This window comes from Arachis ipaensis, chromosome B2 (genome assembly GCF_059453495.1).
Source record: "Arachis ipaensis isolate K30076 ecotype BB chromosome B2, ASM5945349v1, whole genome shotgun sequence".
Taxonomy (NCBI): domain Eukaryota; kingdom Viridiplantae; phylum Streptophyta; class Magnoliopsida; order Fabales; family Fabaceae; genus Arachis; species Arachis ipaensis.
The window spans coordinates 103,700,518-103,722,703 of NC_142437.1; positions in this window are offsets into that span (position 1 = coordinate 103,700,518).

Sequence of the window (22,186 nt, forward strand, 5' to 3'; positions counted from 1 at the left end):
GTTGGTGTGCTAAAACAGGGATTCTATTTACTAAGAAATTAGTTCTTGATTGCTCAATTAGGTGAAACTCAATTTATTTGATGTTAAAAATTGCTTTGTTGTATAGAGTTGTCTTTCCTAAATTAAGGTAGAAGGAACCCAATATAAAACTGTGCTAAGTAATGAGAAGTGAAAACTTATCAAAAAAATGTGATAGATTGAAGTTATTTTATGATGTTACTCAATTATTTTTTGATTCTAAATTTCCAACGGTCAATCTTTATTTTATTTGGATTTATAAAATAAAAGTCTCATTGGATGAATGACAACTTTTTAATAATTCATTAATTGCTAATATGGCATCTAGCATGAAGAAAAAATTTGAGAAGTATTGGAATGAGATTTATAATATTATGGGTGTTGCTGTTGTTTTAGACCCTGAATACAAGATGGTTGGGATTGAGTTTCAATTTGAAAAAATGTATCCAAATCTAAAAGAATATTCTAAGCAAGTTGATAGAATTCATCAGTTGTGTAATGAGTTGGTTAATGAGTATAATCAAAAAATGAGTTTGGATGTGTCACATGTTGGTCCAAAAAAAGTTGATGAAAGCGAAAATGTAAGCCTATTTGGGGGGTGATGATCATATAGTGTATCTTAAAAAAAAAATAACAAGGGGTTCATGTGTGAATGTTGAGTTTGATCATTATCTTGAGGAAGAAATTCATCCTCCAAATGATCCTAACTTTAATGTTTTGAAATGGTGGAAGAACAATCACATAAAATTTAAAATTCTTGCAAAAATATCCAAAGATATATATGCTATTCCGGTGTCCACTGTTGCTTCTGAATATGCTTTTAGTACAAGTGGTCATGTAATTTCTCTTCATCGTGGAAAGCTAAAAAAAAGCATTATTGAAGTTTTGATGTATGTATGGCCAAAGTTGGTTGTGGACAGATTTAGGGAGTAAAGATGATATATTACTTAATATTCATTTATGTTAACTTTGTACTTAATACTAATTAATTATCTCTTTTGATTTTCAAGTTTGAATCTTGACCTCTAAACCTTTGATGATGATGAAGATGTGGAAAGTGATCAAGAATAAGGATTGAAGACTCTTTTATATTTAATGATGTAATTTTTTTTATTGTGGTGTTAAATATGTAGTGATCAACATTAACTTTTTTTAATTTCAAGTTATTTGACATTGTATAAATTTTATGTTTGTACTTTAATTTAAGTATGAATTTTAAATTTTTATCTTAATTTATATATGAATATATAAAAATTAAAATATTATTTAATTTTTATAGAGACGGATAAGAGTGAGGCAGATACTCATAGGAGCGAATAGTAGTGGAGTAAAAAGAAGGTGAGATAGAATTAGGTAGAGCAAAAACTTACTCCTACCCCGTCTCACTGCTACTCTTATTGTTCTTTCACAGTGAATTGAGTTGATTGAAAATATTTAAGTTATTCATGTAATCATTGAATTCTTTTCAATTGATTTTAAATAGCTTTATCGAGATTAGAAGCAAATTATATAAAAACTTCTAGTATAAAATCGAGGTTAATAAATTGAAAACACGAGCATTTAGTGGTATTTATATATATAACATGGTAATACTCATGTATAATGAAAGTTATATGCGAAGAAGGTTTATTGAAGCATTACGTTAGTACGTGGAATAATTTCCCTGAGGGAGCTTCTATGGTATTGACCTTCTTTATCAGCATGCTATGTTATCCAGGCGTGTCATCAAAAGAGCACGATGCGTGGAGAGTGACCGAACGTACTTGCTTGTAGTGTAATGTCTTCCGTTCCGTGTCTTGCCTTTATTAGAGATAATGAATTGGCTAATGAAGTTTGTTAAAGTAGCTAGGTGGATCACTGGGCCATTTTCTTTATGGGCTTGTTGGGTTTTAATGTTGTTTTTTAATGCAAAATGGATATAATGTGAATTGAGGTCCAAGAAGGTGAGCAACTGTAAGTGCCAAAAGAATCATTAGAATAGTAATAACCCAATAGGTGAGAAAAAAAGAAGAAAAAAAAATAAAATAAGGAAAGACTCCTTCATGTTAAAACTTAAAAGTATTAGAAAATGAGTTTGTATTATAAATGAAATTAGTGATGCAGGGATAATTTGTGGCTAGTTCGGCAAATTATGGATAATTTGTACTTTGTAAGTAATGCTAACGAGGACTTTGTGGAATATTAAAAGAGTTGATTTTGTAGTAAAATAATTGGTTATTGAGTTGCTAATCTTATTTACCCTTTTGTAATTTGGTTTAGTGCTATGTTGTTAGTCCACAATGAACTTAGTTTGTTCGCAATGACAACTTATTTTCGGGGTTTATGGTGAAGGCTTGTTAGGCACAGGAGAGCCTGTTGATGTTCTAGCTGACGAGTCTTAGAAATAATACGTCAGTTGCATTAGGGTGTGGATACGCTGAGGTTTAGGATAGTATTTGAGTAGTACATGATTACTTTATACTTTTTGGTAATAAAATTGGTTAATCCTTCAATGCAATGGACCCTTATTATGTATGATGACTGTGGAGCTGCAATGTGACTTTGTCACATTAAATAAAAAAAAAAAAATCTATGGAATGAAAATAAATATTAGTGCAGTAATAGATAAATCATGTTATTCACAGTAATTTGGATTAAAAAAAATAACAAATACCAAATTAGTTTTGAATAAATTATTATTTTTCTTAAAAACTCTTATTTTCGTTAAGCAAATTGATTTATCTATTACTTTTAATAAATTTTTTAATACATATGTTTAAAAAATAAATTTTTAATAAATTTTATTATAAGATAATTTAATTCTTAAAAAATATCATTAAAGAACAAATTAGTATTTTTTGCATACAAATCTATCTTAAAATAATTCCTTATTTTTCTTTTTTTTTTTTTTTCTCACCTATTAGTTCATTACTATTCTAATGATTCCTTTGGCACCTACAGTTGCTCAACTTCCTGGGCCTCAATTTACATCATATCTATTTTGCATTATAAAACATTAAAACCCAACAAGCCCATAGAGAAAATGGCCCAGTGAGCCACCTACCTTAACAAACTTCATTAGCCCTTATCCTAATAATGGTGAGTGAGATACGGAACGGGAGACATCACACTATAAGCAAGTACGTTCGGTCACTCTCCACGCATCGTGCTCTGTAGATGACACGTCTGGACAACGTAGTATGCTGACAAAGGAGGTCAGCACCATAGAATTTTCCTTTTCCATAATGATTTACATGTTTTGTAAGATTCAAAATTTTTGAAAAATGACTATTATTAGCTAATTTTAAATTCAGTATTTCTGTAGTTTTAATTTCAAAAATTTTTTTATTAAAGAAAATTAAAGTAAGTTTTGATTTATTGAATTTGAGATAAGTTATGATTATTATCCAATTTGATAATTATTGGATTATTTGTTATAATTATATTATAAAGTTGGTAGTTGTGAAATAATAAGGATTTTTGTATGATTTGGATTAAATAATTAATATTTTAAATATTAATACTGTTACTTTGGAAAATAAAGGGTTTAATTATATTATTTCTAATTATTTTGATTTGGGCATTTTATTAAAAATAATTTGTAAAAATTGATGAGCAAATAGTATTTTTCCAATGTACAATAAGTGTTGGATTTACATTGGGTTTCAATTACCATATTATTCCCAATTTTATGTGAAATTACCATAACGCCTTTAACCCTAATTTTCAAAATGAAACCCTAAAACCCTAACCCGGTTTCCCCATCAGCAACACACCTTTCCCCCAAACACCCAGCAGTGGCAGTACACACACAAAGTTTCCCTTTTCTCTGAAAGAACGAAAAAGAAAGAAGAATGGGGTAAGGGGAAGGGGCCGCGGAATAAAGGAGAAGGAGAGGAAGACTCGTGCTGGCGTGCTGGTCTCACCGCCGCCATCGCGCCGCCGTCCTGCTCAACGCTGCCGTCCCATCTTGCCGCACTGTCGAGTCATGTCTTGAGGGCTGTCACGCAAGGGAAGAGAGAAGAGAGCGTGCCGCCGCGCCCTGCCGTCGACCCACGTCTTGCCGTCGCACCACCGTCCCTGTGCCGCCGTCATTCAGTCCATCCACAAATAGCCGAACCAGGCTGAGAGAGAGGGAGAGGCGCGAAGGAGAGAACGGATCTGAGGCCGAGCTGAGGTCCAACCACCGCGTCGGAGTCCTTCCGCGTTGCCGCCGTATGCACCTTGCCTCGCCGCCGTTGACCTCTCTGCAGTCCGCTGCCGCCGGAGCTCGTGCCATCGCTGATTGAGCACCACGAAGAACAGCACCGCGTGAATCAGGGAAAGGAGATGTCTTTCTGCCTCTGCTCCTAGGTTTTGGATTCTGACAAGGCGCCACTGCCGCTGTGGAGTTGATGTTGCTCTGGCCTTGCCCTAGCTCCATTTTGAACTGCTGTTGTTGGGTAAGCCTTACCCTGTTTCCGATTCCCTCTTGTTCCATCAATTCATTCCTACCTAGAAGCATTGTTGCTGACGCTAGTTGTATTAAATAAAATGGTTATAGTAAGTGACATTGTCGCTGCTTTTACTGGAGATGGTTGCTGGCTCTATTTGGAGATTTATGTTACAACTAGTATTTGTTTTGGGGACTGCTTCATCTGTTGCTGGAACTACTAACGGAACCATCGTTGAGGTTTGTGTTCTTTGGTTCAGTCAGTATTCTTTAGTTACCGTAAGTACCTCTGCCTCGAAACCTGGCCAGTTCATATCTCGTGTTGTGTTTTAAGGTTTTCGCAATAATAACGTTTTCTAGGATTAAGCTATCGGAGCCACATGTCGCACGTAAGGGTTGTAATTGCTGCTGCGAAAGTGAACAAAGCCGTGATGTGAGCTGCCGGTAACTTCGGGTTGATAGAGACTTCCGGTGACGCGCTTGGGTTATGGAATTTGCGTTTTGAGGTAGGGCCGCTTTCCAAAAACTATATTTTATATATTGGAATTATTACATATGGATACTGATGTGAGTGAATGTGTATTTGGTGATTGTATCAGCCTTATGTATGGCTTGATTTGCCTTGGTTGGTCATGAACGTCTGTTGGTTGAATTGTTGTGTGGTTTTGTGAAACGAAATGCTTTTCAAGTTGATTCTTTTAAAGCTTTGAGATCGAGTTTAACCTGTTGAGAATTGATTTGAGTTAATTTTATTTAGAATGTGAAAAATAGAATCCACTCTTGAATTCATCCTGGCTTGCTTTAAATGATTTGATTTTTGATGAATGATTGTTACTGAACCGTTTCTTTAAAGCTTTAGAAATGAGTTTATTCGGCTGATAACGATTTGATTTTTGAAACGGTTTCCTTGAAATATGGAATTGAGATGACTGTTGGATTTGGCTTGCCTTGAACTGATTTTGGATTTTGGGCTGTTGAAAAGGATTTTGGAACGGTTTAGTTGGGACCCAAACCGGGTGGTAAAGTCCAAGTTTTAGAGGAGATGCTGCCGAAATTCCTATAAAATCCGAGTCTTTATTGAAATGTTGTCTGGAAAATGATGAGTTAAAGACTTCTACTATTTTATTTGAATTATCGAGAAAAGGATGATTCATGCTTTCGAAATGAATTAGTAAAGAGGAAATTGTGATTTAGTCTTGCTTTTTAAGAATGGCATTGTATCTCTTTCAGGAAAAAGTTATTTAGATGAAACTTATGTTTTAAAGTTGTTTTAAATGTGACAAGGGCAATGCCTTTGAATTTGACTTGAGGGTTTCAATTAGAGGACTTTCAATGACTTTGAAAGAACCCGAATGTCTATTGACAAGTTTCATTTTGAATTGTTTTGAGAAAGGTTTTAAGTACTCTCTGAATTCTGAATTCTTGCAAGACTAAAATAATTTTGAACAGTTGAAACGTTCTAGAATTTATCATGGGGGTTGAAGTTGGTTTTTGCCTAAGTAAAGGAAACGGCTTTGAAAGAAGTAAACGATTACGTGACTCAGTTTGGCTTAGATCCTATTTTACTGCTCAAATCGGAAAGTCAAGGTTTTAATGATTTTAAATGAATTTGGCAAAATGAGCTATGTTATTCTCCCCTAAAGACTTGGGACTCTGCCGAGAAACTTTGTTATGAAATCCCATTGTTGAATGGATGATTTTGAATGTTTCAAAATGAATCTTTAACTTTCCATGGTTATGGAAGTTTTGAAAAGAGGATGCCGAGAGTGGCATGGTTTTAAAAGGGGAATTTACCTTGAGTAAAAGTGGCTTATGAGCCTGAGATGATTTGAGAAATGAGATCTTTAAAGCCAAGGCTAAAAAGAGTTGAAACTTGATTTCAAAGTGAAATGATTTGGGAAAAAAATGATTTATGGCTTAAATGCCGATTTTATGAATTGATTATGTTGAATGTGGAAGTGCTGTTTTATTATGGGCCGGAATGGCTGTGTATGATTATGAATACTGGTTGGTTCTGGATTGAACCGTAAGCCGGAATGGCTGTGTATGATATGAATATTGGCTGGTTCTGGACTGAACCGTGAGCCGGATGGCTGAGATGGATGTTGATCCATGGATGAGATTGAATGCATGTATATGCTGAATCATTGATAAATGTGAATGTTGCACTTCCACTATCGGAGATGAGAGTTTCTCTGGGAGGAAGCAGTGGCTAGCCACCACGTGCTCCAGGTTGAGACTCGAAGCTCTTTTGACCCTATGTCGTAAGTGTGGCCGGGCACTGTGAAAGTCCCAGATGAGCTCGCCCTCGTAAATATTCACCAGTGAAGGTGATGGATATGGATCATGATTATGATCAAGTTTATGATGAGTATAACTCGAGTTGGGGATGCACGACAGAGGGACAGTCCAATGGTTAGCTACCAGGACTTGTCGGGTTGGCTCTATAACCGACAGATGATATCATCAGCCACTAGGGACAGGCATGCATCATATGCATCTATGTGACATTGCTTGGGCATGCATATTATACTTGGTTTGCCTATGTGATTAATTGCTAATTGTTCTACTTGCAATAACTGTTTGTTTGTGCTTGCATCTTCCTATTTGTGTTTGCTACTGGGACTTTGTTGGACTGTGGTGATTGGTTGATGGTTGAATTGTTTGGGCCTAGGGCCGTGGTTGGAATGAGATGAACCGAGGCTTGATTTCGGTTTTGTGTTTCTAGTTTGGAATAAAATATGAAAGGCTATTTTGTCTCAGCATAGATAAATCGTTTTGAAAGGCTTTTGAGTTTTTGAGAATTGAATGGTTCCTCTTTCAGAAAAGATTTCAGACTTTACTTTTATTGTAAACCATTATTTTTGAAAAGAGGCATAAGACAGTTATCAGTCACTAGTACGGTTTATCTTCACGTATCCTATTACAGTAATTCCCAAAACCCTCTACTGAGAACCCTTTCGAGGATGATGTTCTCACCCCCTACATTTTTCCCCTTTCAGGATATGGGCACAGAAGTCATGAAGAGTTATTTAGTTGTTGTTGAGATGCTCTGTATTGTTTTAGTTATGGTTTATTGAACCCTCGCCTTTATCTTGATATATTATGTAAGAGGGATAGGGATTGTATTGGTTAATGCTTGTAATATTATATATGTATATGTATGTATATGGATGTACCCTTTATGAGTTTTTGTAAGTTGTATGGTATCCATGGATGTACGTTATCGAACGAAAGTATTTTTGGGAGCGGTATTGCGGTTTAAAGTTTTAAACAGGCTCAATTCTTAGTATTAAATAGTATAAGTGTCGTCGTAATGTCCGAGCTATCAGAGTTGCGCAGCCGGAAGCGTGAGCTTTGGTGGTTAGGGTGTTACATGTTTAGTTATTTCCCATAAGAAACAGATATGTTTGGTAACGTGAGTAATAACACAAGACCAAATGGATAGATGAAAAGCGGATCCTGTAGGATTACCATGTGTTCATAACACGTAGTGGAAGAAAAGAAAGTAATCCTAAAGATCTATTTTGTGCTTAAACTTTATTCCAATAATAATATATAGATCAGATCTAAATACCTGTGTACGCTAGTAAAAACTTTATTCTTTGATTGTACGAAGACTCTATGCGTATCCACGCCGAGACCAACCTTTGCCGTCAACTCCTTGACTAATGGACATCTGATCTAAATCGAGAAACCTCTTGCAACTCTTTGCATGCCATAAAATTCTTCTCTAAGAATTAGGCTCACATACGTTTATGTGTGTAGAGGTGAAGGAATAAAACTCTTGTGTTTTATTCTCATCTATTTCCTGTACTCTTGGCATACATATATATAGTATGAGATTTATTACTGATTTTCAATTTGAGTCTCATTCAAATTTAAATCATATCTTATTATTTTAAACTTGAATCTTTTAAATTTATGAATTATATCATAACTCAATTTAAAACAGAATCAGTTAGGATCTCATCCAAATTTAGAATTCAAATTTAGAAATAGAATAACTAATTATTCTCAAATATTATTTAATATTCTCAATGATCATATTATTATTATATTCTTGGTGCTAGCAAAGAATACAATAATATTTCATTTGAATTAATATAATTATTTATTTGATCAAATCAAAATGATAATTAAATAATTCTACAGCAAAGGTTAGAACACTCGTTAGTGTGTGACCCCATAGGTTCAATACTAAGCGGGTAGTAAATTAGTCATACTAAATTTACTAATCAAAGTTGGCGTCTAGCAACACTCCTTAACGACCCGATAGTATGAAGTAATATATTTTTACTAAGAACCTGAAAAGAACAAAGTATAATTCCTTCCATCTTTCCAGCTCTTAGTTAACCCTTAGAGTATGGTTTAATTGTCAGACTCTAACTTGTTACCATTATTATAATGAACTGTGAATGACTTAAGAACCTCATTTCTTCATTCATTCAATCCCCTTGGCCAAGGTTTTATTCATCTCAATCATTATAATCATACAGCTCAAACTCTTTACCAAGAGTTGACGGATTCCTTATTGACTAATAATTAATTCTACAAGTATTTAAATTATACCCAATATCCATTCAACTAGCACCCTAGGGTATTAGGTGTCTGGAATCAAAGTATAATAAATACATTGTTAATTACTATGACAGTCGCAAGTCAAAGAAAACTCTATTACCATGTTCATCTTGAGAATATCCTATTGAAAAATATTCGATAATTATAACCATTAGAAATTCTCAAAGTGAGTCAGTTCAATGGTCATATCTCTATATGTACCATCTATATATATAATTTAATAAATGAGATCTATTAATCTTTATCCAATGAAGACCATTATATATATATATATATATATATATATATATATATATATATATATATATATATATATATATATATATATATATATATATATTGATCTTTTCAGATTATAATGTCCTATAATCCTATAACCAAGAACAATTTAGATTAAATTATAAAAGATTTATCTCTCAATATTATGATCACTATCACAATGATAAATATCTAAATTTAATCAAGAACCTTATTATATTAACATTTTAATATAATAACAATAACAAATTATTTGATACATGATTGATTGGATTGTGCTCATACTATTTATTCCCAACAGATCGACTGCAAGAGCACATGATAAAAGAGAGAAAGGTGAATTAATTATTTTTTTAACATGATAACAGTTATTTTAGATATAAGTGCACATGTAAGAAAATAGGACTGTCGAGGTGGCTTCTATAGTTAGTCATGTTGTTGCGTTAGAGAAAATACTATTTTAGTTTTTAATATTTGGTCTAAATTTAGTTCTTGATGTTTTAAATATTTTAATTTTCGTCTTAAAAATTTCAAGCGAATTTAATGTTGATTTGATATTGTTTCACTTGATTTTTGGTAATTTCGACAGGATTTTTCGACAGGATGTCGAATCAAACTTGTGTCAAGATTTCAAGTATCGGAGAGTAGATATGACTCTTCTGAAAAAGAGTGGACTCGACCCGAAAATTACTTAGCGTTTGTGTCAAAATATATAAGATGCTCAAATTGTGGCAAATAATAAAGAATTGCAATAAACCAGACGAAGTTTTCAAATTGAAATTGAAAGAAAGCAAAATGTTTGAAGAACTGAAGTAAAAACAAAATGCGTAAAGCAAATAATGAAAAGAAACGAAAAAAGAAAATAAAGAAAAGCAAATAAAAGTGGACTTCCAACACTCACATGCACTTGTGCTCTATGGTCTTCTGTTGTGTGGCTGGGACTGAAAATTTTGGCGAAGGCTTACCTGTGATGATCTAGTGTTTTTGAAGAAGTCCCAGACCTCTTCTGAGTTTCTACTATTTATATACTATGGAGATAAACTTGCCATGGAGCATGTTGTCCACTATCTTACTTTCTCCTTTTTCTCGGCCATAACCTTGTCTTGACCATGAAAAACCTTGACCCCCCTAAATTTTGACACACACGTCTTTCTTGGTCTTCAAGTCCCACGTTTTCTTTAGTTTGCTCCTCAAATCTCGCACCCATTTTCTCTACTTAATTGAAGGACAAGCAGTAAGTTTTGATGTTCAAGGAAAGGCAATAACTACCTTTCGACTTCGACTTTGTTCATCTTTCTTCGACTTCAGCTTGCCTGTTTCCGCTTTTGTAGTCGAAACTATAGCTTCTGTAGTTGAAATCATTGGCAGTCGAAATGCCCTCTTGTTGAGAAAAATTCATTTTTTGTACCAACAGATATGAATAGTTAATGAAGTAAGTGACATAAACATTAACAAAATTTTTAGTCAAGTCATATCTTATTTTTGCGTGTTAGAGAAATACAAGCAAAACTTTCTTATAACACCTCCTCTTTTCATTCTTCTTTTTGTATAAAATCTCAAATCCTAACAATCAATCATCAACACTTCAAAATCTAAGAAAATTCATTTATATTTGTGATCATTGAAAGGTTGATTTTACTTACATATTGTAACAAACTTTCTAAATAACTAGAATTTTATATATTCAATGTGTACATTACAAGACATAAACCGAGCTATTTATAGAAATGATAAATCATTATGACGACTACTATCTAACTACTGCTCAACTACTTCCCAACTAATCTTTCTAGAAGAAAAAAATATTTATGGTAAAATAAAGAAGAAAAGAAATTTTTATTTGTCCTGTAATTGGACTCCATTTGTTGCATATTATTCTGTATCATGTTGGGCCAATTGGGTTGAATGATTTGATATGCCCTTGCAAGCTGGAGGATGGTATATGTCTAGCATTTCCAGCTTGAAAAGATTAGTCACAAAAGGCTTCATCACCCTGAACAAGAAGATGGGAAGAAGTTTCATCACCCTTGCCTGAGCTTGTTGTCGCACCACATGACAGTCCACCTCCAAATGCTTAGTGCGCTCATGAAAAAAGGATTAGCAGCAATATGAAGAACACTCTTATTATCTCAAAGAACATCAAGACGATCACAAGGGATATACAAAGCTGATAACAAATTCAGTAGCCATTAGAGTTCACAAGTGGTGTTAGCAAGTGCACGGTATTCGACTTTAATTGAAGATCTAGCAACAATTGTATGTTTCTTATTTTTCTAAGAAATGAGTGATTTACCCAAAAAGAAACAATAACCAGTTAAAGAATGCCTAGTATTCGGATAACCTGCCCAACCAGAATTACTAAAATCACATAGCTGAGTGGGAGAGTCTCGTGGCAAAAATAAACCCTTGCCCAGACTGTCCTTTAAGTAGCGAAGAACACTAATAGCGGCACGACGATGAGCCCCAGTAGGCCTAGCCGTTTATTAACTGAGTTGTTAGGTAGCATAGGTGATATTCGGGCGAGTAGTGGTGAGATAAATGAGACGACCAACTAGACGACCATAAGAAAAAACATCAATGAGAGCAAGACTATCATCCTGGTGCAATTTGGTTGCATAATCCATCGGCACAGTAGCTGGTTTAGCCCCCAGTAAACCCGAATAATGCAAAAGATTAAGACAATACTTCTGTTGGGAAAGAGAGATACCCTCTTCAGAATAAGCCACCTCTATACCTAAGAAGTATTTGAGTTTTTTCAATTCTTTGATTTGAAAGTGCTCATTTAAAGTACGCTTAATAGAGTTTATTTCAGAAATAGAATTTTCAGTAAGAATGATATCATCAACATAAACTAACAGTATAAAAATTTCTGAACCCAAGATTTTGATAAAAAGACTATAATCTGAAAAAGGTCTGCTGATACCCATGATGACGTAGTGAAGACAAAAAAAATATAGGAAAATAGGGTAGAAATGAACGCATGGAGACAAAAACAGGAAGAGAAGCTGAGTGAGTGTGGTGGGCTTCGGCTATCATCACTATTGTCAAAGGCAAAACCGTGAGGCCTTGTGTACCAAAGCAGACAATATCGTGCTAGCGGGTGGTCTGGGTTGTTACAGATGGTATCAGATCCGGAGCTCGGATCGATGTGCCAGTAAGGGCGCTGAGCTCCCTTAGGGGGTGGATTGTAAGGTCCCACATCGATTGGGGAGGGTAACGAAGCATGCCTTATAAGGGTGTGGATACCTCTCCCTAGCATGACGCGTTTTGACGAGTGAGTGTGGGGGGTTTCGGCTATCATCACTATCGTCAAAGGCAAAACCGTGAGGCCTTGTGTGCCAAAGCGGACAATATCGTGCTAGCGGGTGGTCTGGGCTGTTATAGATGGTATCAGAGCCGGAGCTCGGATCGATGTGCCAGCGAGGGCGCTGGACTCCCTCAGGGGGGTGGATTGTAAGGTCCCACATCGGTTGGGTAGGGAAACGAAGCATGCCTTATAAGGGTGTGGATACCTCTCCCTAGCATGACGCGTTTTGACGAGTGAGTGTGGGGGGCTTCAGCTATCATCCCTATCATCAAAGGCAAAATCGTGAGGCCTTGTGTGCCAAAGCGGACAGTATCGTACTAGCGGATGGTCTGGGCTGTTACAGATGGTATCAGAGCCGAAGCTCGAATCGATGTGCCAGCGAGGGCACTGGACTCCCTTAGGGGGTGTATTGTAAGGTCCCACATTGATTGGGGAGGGGAATGAAGCATGCCTTATAAGGGTGTGGATACCTCTCCCTCGCATGACGCGTTTTGACGAGTGAGTGTGGGGGGCTTCGGCTATCATCCCTATTGTCAAAGACAAAACCATGAGGCCTTGTGTGCCAAAGCGGACAATATCGTGCTAGCGGGTGGTCTGGGCTGTTACAACCTTCCCCTATATGCTATAAAAAAAACTGGGTTGACCCTACTCCCTCATGTTTTCTTCAAATCATGAATACTGACATTCCTCTCTTAGAACCAAAATCGGCAAAGGATCATCAGATTTTAGACCTGCCAACTTTGATGAATTGGTAGAAGCTATGAAGATATTTGAATACCACCAACTAAATGATACGGTGGATAACCAAGAAGTGGTCCTCCCTGAGAAAGTGGAGATGTAATAGACATGATGTCCAACCCTATGATTAGTATCCTCTTTTCTTTAGCTGTGTTTAAGTTTTTTATAAAAAAATTTCCATGAAATGTGAGAGGGGCGGCGAATAAATCTACCATTTGTATGCTAAAAAAATCAAAAATAATAATAAAGAAGTAGATGTCATGATTCTGTTCGAAACAAGGTGTAGTGGTAACATGGCAATGGAGTCTGTCAAAGTTCTGAGTTTTAAGTATTTTATTTTCTTAGAGGAAGTAGATGGATTCTCTAGTAGCATTTGGGTGTTATAGTGAAGATCACAATTTCGGAGTCCCACAAGCAATATATGCACTTGAGAGTTTAATACATGGGAGAATCAGAATAGAATCTCACCGCCATCTACACAAGGCAAGAAAAATTATAGAAAAAATTAAAAAAATTAGCCATGAGAATACATAATCTATAGATGCTAATTGGGGACTTTGATGATATAATCGATGAAAATGAACAAAAAAAAGGGCTAGAGCTAACCTCAGGGCATGCAGAAAGTTTGATAACAACATAAAAAATTACAACTTAATTGACATGGATTATGTGGGTTCAAAATTTACTAGGAAAAAGGGATACAAGGTGTGATCTAAATGCTATTTTTAAACAACTTGACAGGGTTCTTACCAGTCCTGATTAGAGAATAAGGTTTCTAAAATCCAAAATTGAAATCCTTTCTCGAATCAACTCTGACTATCATTCTTTGTTGACCATCAACTCTGGCCATCATCCCAAAGCCCTTCCGACTTGAAGCAATGTGAAAAATTCACCCAAACTTTAAGGAATTTCTCAAAGAAGCTTAGAAGAATGATGAAAGACTACTAAATGTATTAGAACAAATATCAAATAGTATGTGTATTTGGAAAAAAGAAATCTTTGAAAATATTTAAAAAAAAAAGGGAAAAAAATTTTGAACTGTCTAAAGGGCATAAAAAAGGTGAATAGTAGAGGGGGGAGGACAAAAATATCAGATTTTATCACACAAAACTTTGGTTAGAAGAAGACGTAATAAGATTATAAAGGCGTAGATCAATAGAGAATGGAACGATGATCAAGAGACCGTGAAAAGAATGACTTTGAATTATTTCCAAAATCTTTATCAATAAGATTTATGAAATATACCAAAGCTGTATATTCAATGCACTTACCCAACCATGGAAGAACAATATTGGATAGCTCTTAGCTGTCCCCCAGGAATGGAAGAAATCAAAGCTTCCATTTTAATATTGCATCACTGAAAGCTCCAAGTGAGCATGGATTTCCTGCTATTTTTTAAGGAGAATTGGTGTTTGTTACAAGATTCTATTTTTAAGTTTATCAAATATTTATGGGTGGAGCCGATTGCTATAAGAGAGATCAACCAATTCTTAATTGCTTTAATCCCTAAAGTCCAAAATGCTGAGTTCATAGCCCAATTTCAACCTATTTTTTTGTATAACATCATCTACAAATGCCTAACCAAATTGCTTTTACAAGAATTAAATCTACCATTTCTTAGAGGATTGCACCAAATCAGTGAAGTTTTGTGATAGGACATTTAATCCATGATAATATACTCATTGCAAAGGAGTTAATATACACTATGAGAAGGACGAAGGGCAAAAAGAGTTTTATGACAATCAAAATTGACTTCGAAAAAGCCTATGATAAGCTAAGTTAGGAGTTTTTGACAGATTGCTTGAAAGAATTTGGTTTTTCTTAACGGATTTGGATTCTCTAAATTTTGAATTTTACTTTAGAGGAAAAAGTGTGATCTCTCACCATTTATTTCATAAGTGGGACCAAGAAAAAATATGAGAGAGAAACCATTCAAGGGTGAGAGATCATACTTTACTTTCTAAAGTGAAAATTCAAATTTAGAGGATCCAAATTCTTCCCTAACATATTGTGAGAATTGTCAGGGAATGTATTTCATCTATGTCATATAAGTAGTTGTAGAAGGGAACTAAAATAGAGTATTTTACCCATACCAGAGGCATAAGACAGGAAAACCTAATTTCTCTGTATCTCTTTGTCATTATAATGGACAAGCTTTAACAACTCATAGAGAAGATGGTTGATGAAGGAGGTTGGGTTCCAATCAAGGTAGGAAGAGCTAAACCTAACATATCCCATATACTTTCTGTTGATGATCTTTTATTCAGGAAAACATCAACTGAATAGATTGATATAGTTTTGATTGTCTTAGAACTGTTTGGTATTATGTCAGGCTTAAAAGTAAATATTAAAAAGACTTCAGTATACTTTTCCAAGAAAGTGGATAGCAACATGAAACAGAACATCTCAAGATAGGGTGAGTTTAAAGAAGAATCATCTTTGAAAAAATATTTAGGAGCTTTGTCCACCAATAGCAAGAAACGAACTCACAACTATAAGAAAGTCATTGATAGAGTTAAAGGCAAGTTAAAGGGGTGAAAGGCAAGCTGTCTTCTATTGGCGGGATGAATTATTCTGGCTCATGTAGTGGTGAGTCCTACTTTAAATTTGACATGGTGTATTTGCAAATACCAAAAGAAATCTATAACGAGATAGAAAATTTTCAAAGAAGTTTTATTTAGGGAGAAGAAGATGATATTTTATTTATGGAGAAGAAGATGATAAAAGAAAGGTATATGCAAATAACTGAAAAACTTTATGCAAGCCAAAATCTATGGGATGGGAGGACTAGGATTTAGGAGACTTCATGTGATGAATAAAGCTTTCTTTCTTAAAATCCTATGGAGGCTTATGACTGAAGAAGGCACTTTGTGGATAGAAACTCTCTTGAACAAGTATGGAAGACAGCAGAATATACTTGAAGGAATGCACATGGCTACCATGGATATCCCCTTTTAGAAGAGTATTTCAAAAATATAAAAAAAAATTTGAGAACATATTTCCTTTTCAATTGAAAATGGTAACACTAACTTCTAGTTTGATAAATGGATAAAAGTTAAATGCTATGAATTCGGATGGACAATGAAATTTCTAGTTCTTGGGAAGCTCTCTAAATAAAAAAATGGTAAACAGAACTAGTGTTATACCCCCTTCCTAGTAATAGTCTAGAAAATGATAAGTTTTCCTGGACTATGAGCACGAACAATAATTTCTTAGTTAAGAATGCTTATGAAGTTTTAACTAATCAGAAAGAAGAACAGAATCAAGTATGAAATATTGTATGAAAGTGACAGTGTCACTAGAAAATAAAGTGCGTTATGTGGTTAGTGATACATAAGAAGCTCATGACATCCCTAAAAAGGAATCGCTTATTTGATGCAAGTCCCTCTTGCCATATATGTAATAATTGTGATGAATCTATGCTGAACGTCTTGAGAGATTGTCCAAAAGCCTCTTGTATTTGGAGCAAAGCTATTCTTCCCTCCCATGTGAATGTATTTTTTAAAGCTCCCTTTGATGCATAGATCCGTTGGAACCCTAAAATGGATATTGGAAATTCCAAACAAGTTCTATGGATGCCTCAATTCATGGTAACTTATTGGTGGATTTGCATATGGAGGAACAAAAAAATCGTCTCCCCTCCTTATAAAAGATTGAGAGAGACAAGCTCAGTAATGGAACCCTATATTAAGATAATGTTGGATGCCTTTTGAAAGAAAGACTGATTGTGAGAGTACCTCAACAAAGACAAGTGCATGTTTGCTTGTTCCCACCAATGGATGGATAAATAAAAATAAATACAAATAGAGCTTCAGCAGGTAATCCAGGTGTAGTCAGCTAGGAGGGCTACTACATAATCATTAAGGTCGATGGGTGGTAGGTTACATGGCGAATCTGCGAGTATGTAGCGCATTCCAAGCTGAATTGTGGGGTATTATCCATGGATTTAAGATAGCATGGGACCTTGGATTCAAGAAACTGGTTGTTGATACTATTTTCGAGCTATTTTTAAATTGTTGAAACAATAATGAAAGCTTGAAGAGCACCCAAATAACCTCGTAAGACTTATTGCAACTCTCACTTAAAGAGATTGGAATCTGAAGCTCACCCATCAAATAGAGAAGGTGACCGTTGTGCCGATTGGCTCACCAAAGAGAGCCTCAATCCATCAAGGTTTTCATTTTGTGGATCACCCTCGAAGTGAATTAGGGAGTATTTTGAATTTTGATTGTAGAGAGAGATGGTTATGTCCCAATCTACCATGGAGGTTATTTAGTTTTGGGCGTTAGTCCCATTTTGATACAAAAAAAGAAGTATAAAAAAAACTTCTAGGTTATAGTTTCCCAATACAACAACAATAATAACAATAATAAAATCTATTAACAAATAAAAAATAACAATAATAAAATTTTATCCTACTAAGTAGCGACGACTATATGAATTAGATGATGTTATTGAACCTTATCATATGTTACGTTTGTGTGGAGATTGTCATGCAGGGATATCACATGACCACCTCATGCAAACTTTTAGGGACTTCTACTGTTTCTAACCACTAGTCTATCTTCCATTTGGTCTATCATTCTCAATGGATATTCTATCAATCTTCACACATGTCAAAACCACTTAATATGAGATTTTACCATCTTTTGACTCCAACTTTTTTTAATATCCTCATTCCTTATTCTATCCATACACATATAACTACTCACCTATCGAAACATCTTCTTTTCGGCTATACTAGATTTATGTTTATGTTTATCCTTTGACGGCCAACACTCCACTACATACAACATAATTGGTCTTATAGAAATGCAATAAAATCTATTCTTAAGTTTTAAAAGTAATAAGCAATCTGTCATTTTGACTAACCTACTTGAATACTTGTCTTCACGCATCAACTTTTAATTTATATCCTCCCATAATTTTTTTAAAAGGAATATGTCACCGGCATAAAATATGAACCATGGTATGTGTTCTAAAATATACTCGAAAATACCTATAAAACTGAAGTAGAAAGGTGTGAGTTTAAAATATAACCCTTGTTGTAATCCTACAACTATGAGAAATTTCTTATTACACTATTTTGGATTTTGACACTAGTTGTGATCTTGATTGTAGATCCTTCTTGTAGCTTTGCTCTCTATCATTCTTCTTAATAAGTATATAGTCTCTAAAGTATATTTACCCAGTATGAAACCAAAGTAGTTCTTGAAACTTTAGTCTCTAGAGTCAACCTTAGTTTAATCATCCTTTTATAATATGGTCCATGAGTTTGATTTTCTATAATTTGAACACCTTTGTGCAATTCTTTTATTTTTGAAGATAGATTCCATGATATTATTTCCTTTATCGGTTTGACATTTTTATAGATCTTAAATCATATTAAAAAGTAAGTTAGTCATGACGCACCCTTTCCTTTTAAACCTTTCAAACTTTAATTAGTATATTTTTTGGGCCTACTAATCTACCATTCTTTATCTTTTTAAGGCATTCTTAAATTCAAATTCTCAAATTATTTGATATTGATTGAAGTTTTAGTTCTCCTCCCATATGTATAATCAATTCAATTGTGAAAGGTTCTCATTAAATAACTCATGAAAGTAGCACTTATATGTGACCAAAATTTCATTGATTGAATTTAGGAGACCTGCTCCTCTTCCAAACGACATCCTAGTTAATGCGTCCCTTGATTGGTGTGGTGCCAATGAGATAAGGGTTTTCATCAGTGCCTTCTGAGATATCCTATAAATCTTGGTTCTAGTTTGGACAGTTGTCATGTCGTTCGGTTGCTTCCCATCGGGGTACAGTCGAGGACAAATAGTCCTAATGTTATGAAAGTACTAATCTGAATCCTTAGAATGGTTAGCTTCTGCTAAGGAGAGAGATAAATTTTCAGTGAGCAATGATCTAACAGAATAGTGGTGAGGGTATTTGCAAGTGACTTAGAGGATTAAGCAAATAAAGGTCCAAAAGGTAATGTTTTGTGTAAGATTGCATACTTGGGGTGAATTTCATGCCTTTATTTATAGTAAATGGCAGAAAATCTGGAGAAAATACTAGTTCGATCCATGTTGATTTCGGCATAATTTAGTATGGATTTGGCTTAAATTTCACCTTTTTGGGCCATTGTTTCCCCAAAAGAGGCATACTAAGGCCAATTTTTAGTATTATACCCACTTCGGGAGTCAAGTCATAATAGTTATTTCTTGGATCAATCTCCAAATCTTCCCAAAATCTTATCTTGTAGTATTTTTCCAAACCGACCTATGGTGTATAAGCACTAATCACATAAAAATCTCCCCATCTATTACTAGTTTTAATGTGATGATCCGCCTACCCTTATGTTATCTACCACATTATTCTTCTACTATTTATCGAGGACAATGTCTATTTCATGTTTATTCTTCATCTTTCTTATATACCACAACTTAAAACTAAAGCGTCTAACTCCTTGACCTTTATTTTCCCTTTGTATCTTAGAGGCACAAAAACTTAATCTTTTCTCATCACGGTATTCATTAACTCCATAGATTTTCTTGTGTTTATATTTCATGTCCCAAATTACAATTTATGTTTATTTTTACTTTTGTAAATTAGCTCATTTATCCTCGTTCCCATAAAAATTTGAGAATACTTACTCACTTTGTACTATATCCAGCCACTGATGCAGTGAGCATTACTCATTTGACAATGTACTTGAGTCATATAATGCTTGTTTTTAGATAATAACCTAGCTTTAGTATAGTTATTAAAAAAACCGACCTAACAATTGACCCCGGGTCAAAAATACCGTGTTATTCTATCGAACCGGTGATCATTAGTCAAAATGGTTATATCAAAATTAATTAATTTAATATATAAAATATATTTTATTACATATATTTAATATATTTTATAAAAAATAGTATATTTAACAAGTAAAATAGCCTAATTGTTCCATGCTTTATAGGTTCCCTTGAGTACCCTTCTTTGAACCTTTGGGAATTCTTGCCAAAAGCACACTGATGTTATTACCAGTGTGCTTAGGGCTAGAACTTGTTAAGTATGCTGAGTCTAATTAAGAACAATTTTTACTGAATTTGAACGCGCTAAAATGGAGTTGATCGGTTTAATTGCATAAATGGTTTATATATCAAACCATCATAACCGGTTTGGTTCGAGTTTGATATCAGTGAACTTTAATGAAATATCCTATTTATAGGGGTATACGCGGATCGGATCGGATATGGCTGAAATTTCGATCAAATTCGCACAATTCTCATCAGATCAGATTGAATATAATATCCAGTTTTTTAAATGTCGGACCCGATCCACACATTTGCGGATTGGATCGGATAACGGGTATATCCACATTAAAGAAACTTATTTAAAAAATATATTTCTATATAAAAAAATCCAATAAAATTCTGTTTTTTACACTTTTAAACCTATTTATTCATAAATCAGCAACCCTAAAAAACACTAAAGTCTAAAATAGCTGCACCTCATATAAACAATAATAATAGTATAATTCATATATCTAATTATAAACAAATAAGCAATAACAACAACATAATTCATGATAAACAATAACAATAGGAGGATGACAAACTGGCAGGAATAGAAGATGGTGAACTGGCGAGAACGGAAGACGGCGATGTAGCAGGAACCGAGTACGGCAAGGCGACGAGCACGTAGGACGTCAAGGCGGCGAGAACAGAAGACTATGGCAGTGGAACAGATTGGTGGACAATGATGTGGCCGAAACTGAGTGCCACTGACAGTAAGAATGTGAAGCGAGAACGGCGGAGCGGAGAGACGGTGAGAACCACGGTCATTGAAGAAGGAGCGGCGAAAATGTGATGAAGAGGGATGAATGCGGCAACGCGAGGAACAATGGCAACACTGCAAAAGAAGAATGCGACAAGGAAGGAGGAATAGCCGGCGAGCAGTTTTCGGTGGCGGTCAAAAAAGAAGTGGCTGATTAGTGTCTGAGTGTGGCGGAGAGTGAATGCCTCAAAGTTGCAGCGCCAAAATTCGAAGGGAGAAATGTGAAATTAGGGATTTAAGGTTGCTGAAGTAATGTTACTAACATATACATATACATATATTATTTATTAATATGCGCATACGCGGATCTACAGATACAGACCAGATATCTGCGATCCGATCCTTTAAGAGTGCAGATTGAATTATCCGATTCGATCAAATTCTATCCGATCCAATCAAATTGCGGATCAGATCACATTCATAATTTGCGGATCGGATGCGAATAATTACCGCGAATTTACATATACGATCCGATTCATCAAGACTCCTACCTATTTAATCTACGTTATGGGATTCAAAGTAGCCCTTAAAAGTGAATAAAAATAACTAAATTCTAGTTACGACTAATATAATTCTTTTTAAATAAAAACTAAATTCTTGTTTTTTTTTTTTCAAAATAAGAAGTCGTAATTCTATTAAAATCTTTTTGATGACATAGTTGATTATATAATTATCTAATTAGGTGAGATTTAATAAATTAAAATAAACTACTAAAATGATACCCAAAAATTTACATTATTCACAAAGCGAAATTTAAAATATGCTAACAACAAATAAGTTCTCAAAAAATTTAAAAACACAACAAAAAGAACTATATATTAAATATATATTTTAAAAAAGAACTTTAGAGATCAAATTTTTTATGCAAATTTTTATAAAACATTATTAGAAAAATATGATCTTTTCATCTCTAAAATTTGATAATTTTTTGTTAAGTGATTTTTTTTAAAAAAAATTTATATTGTAAATGACCAAAATTTTTTAAGGTTTAATTACTTTGTTGGTCCCTATAGTTTCGCTTAGGTCTCTATACTTTTTTTCCTTTTAATTGAGTCCTTGCA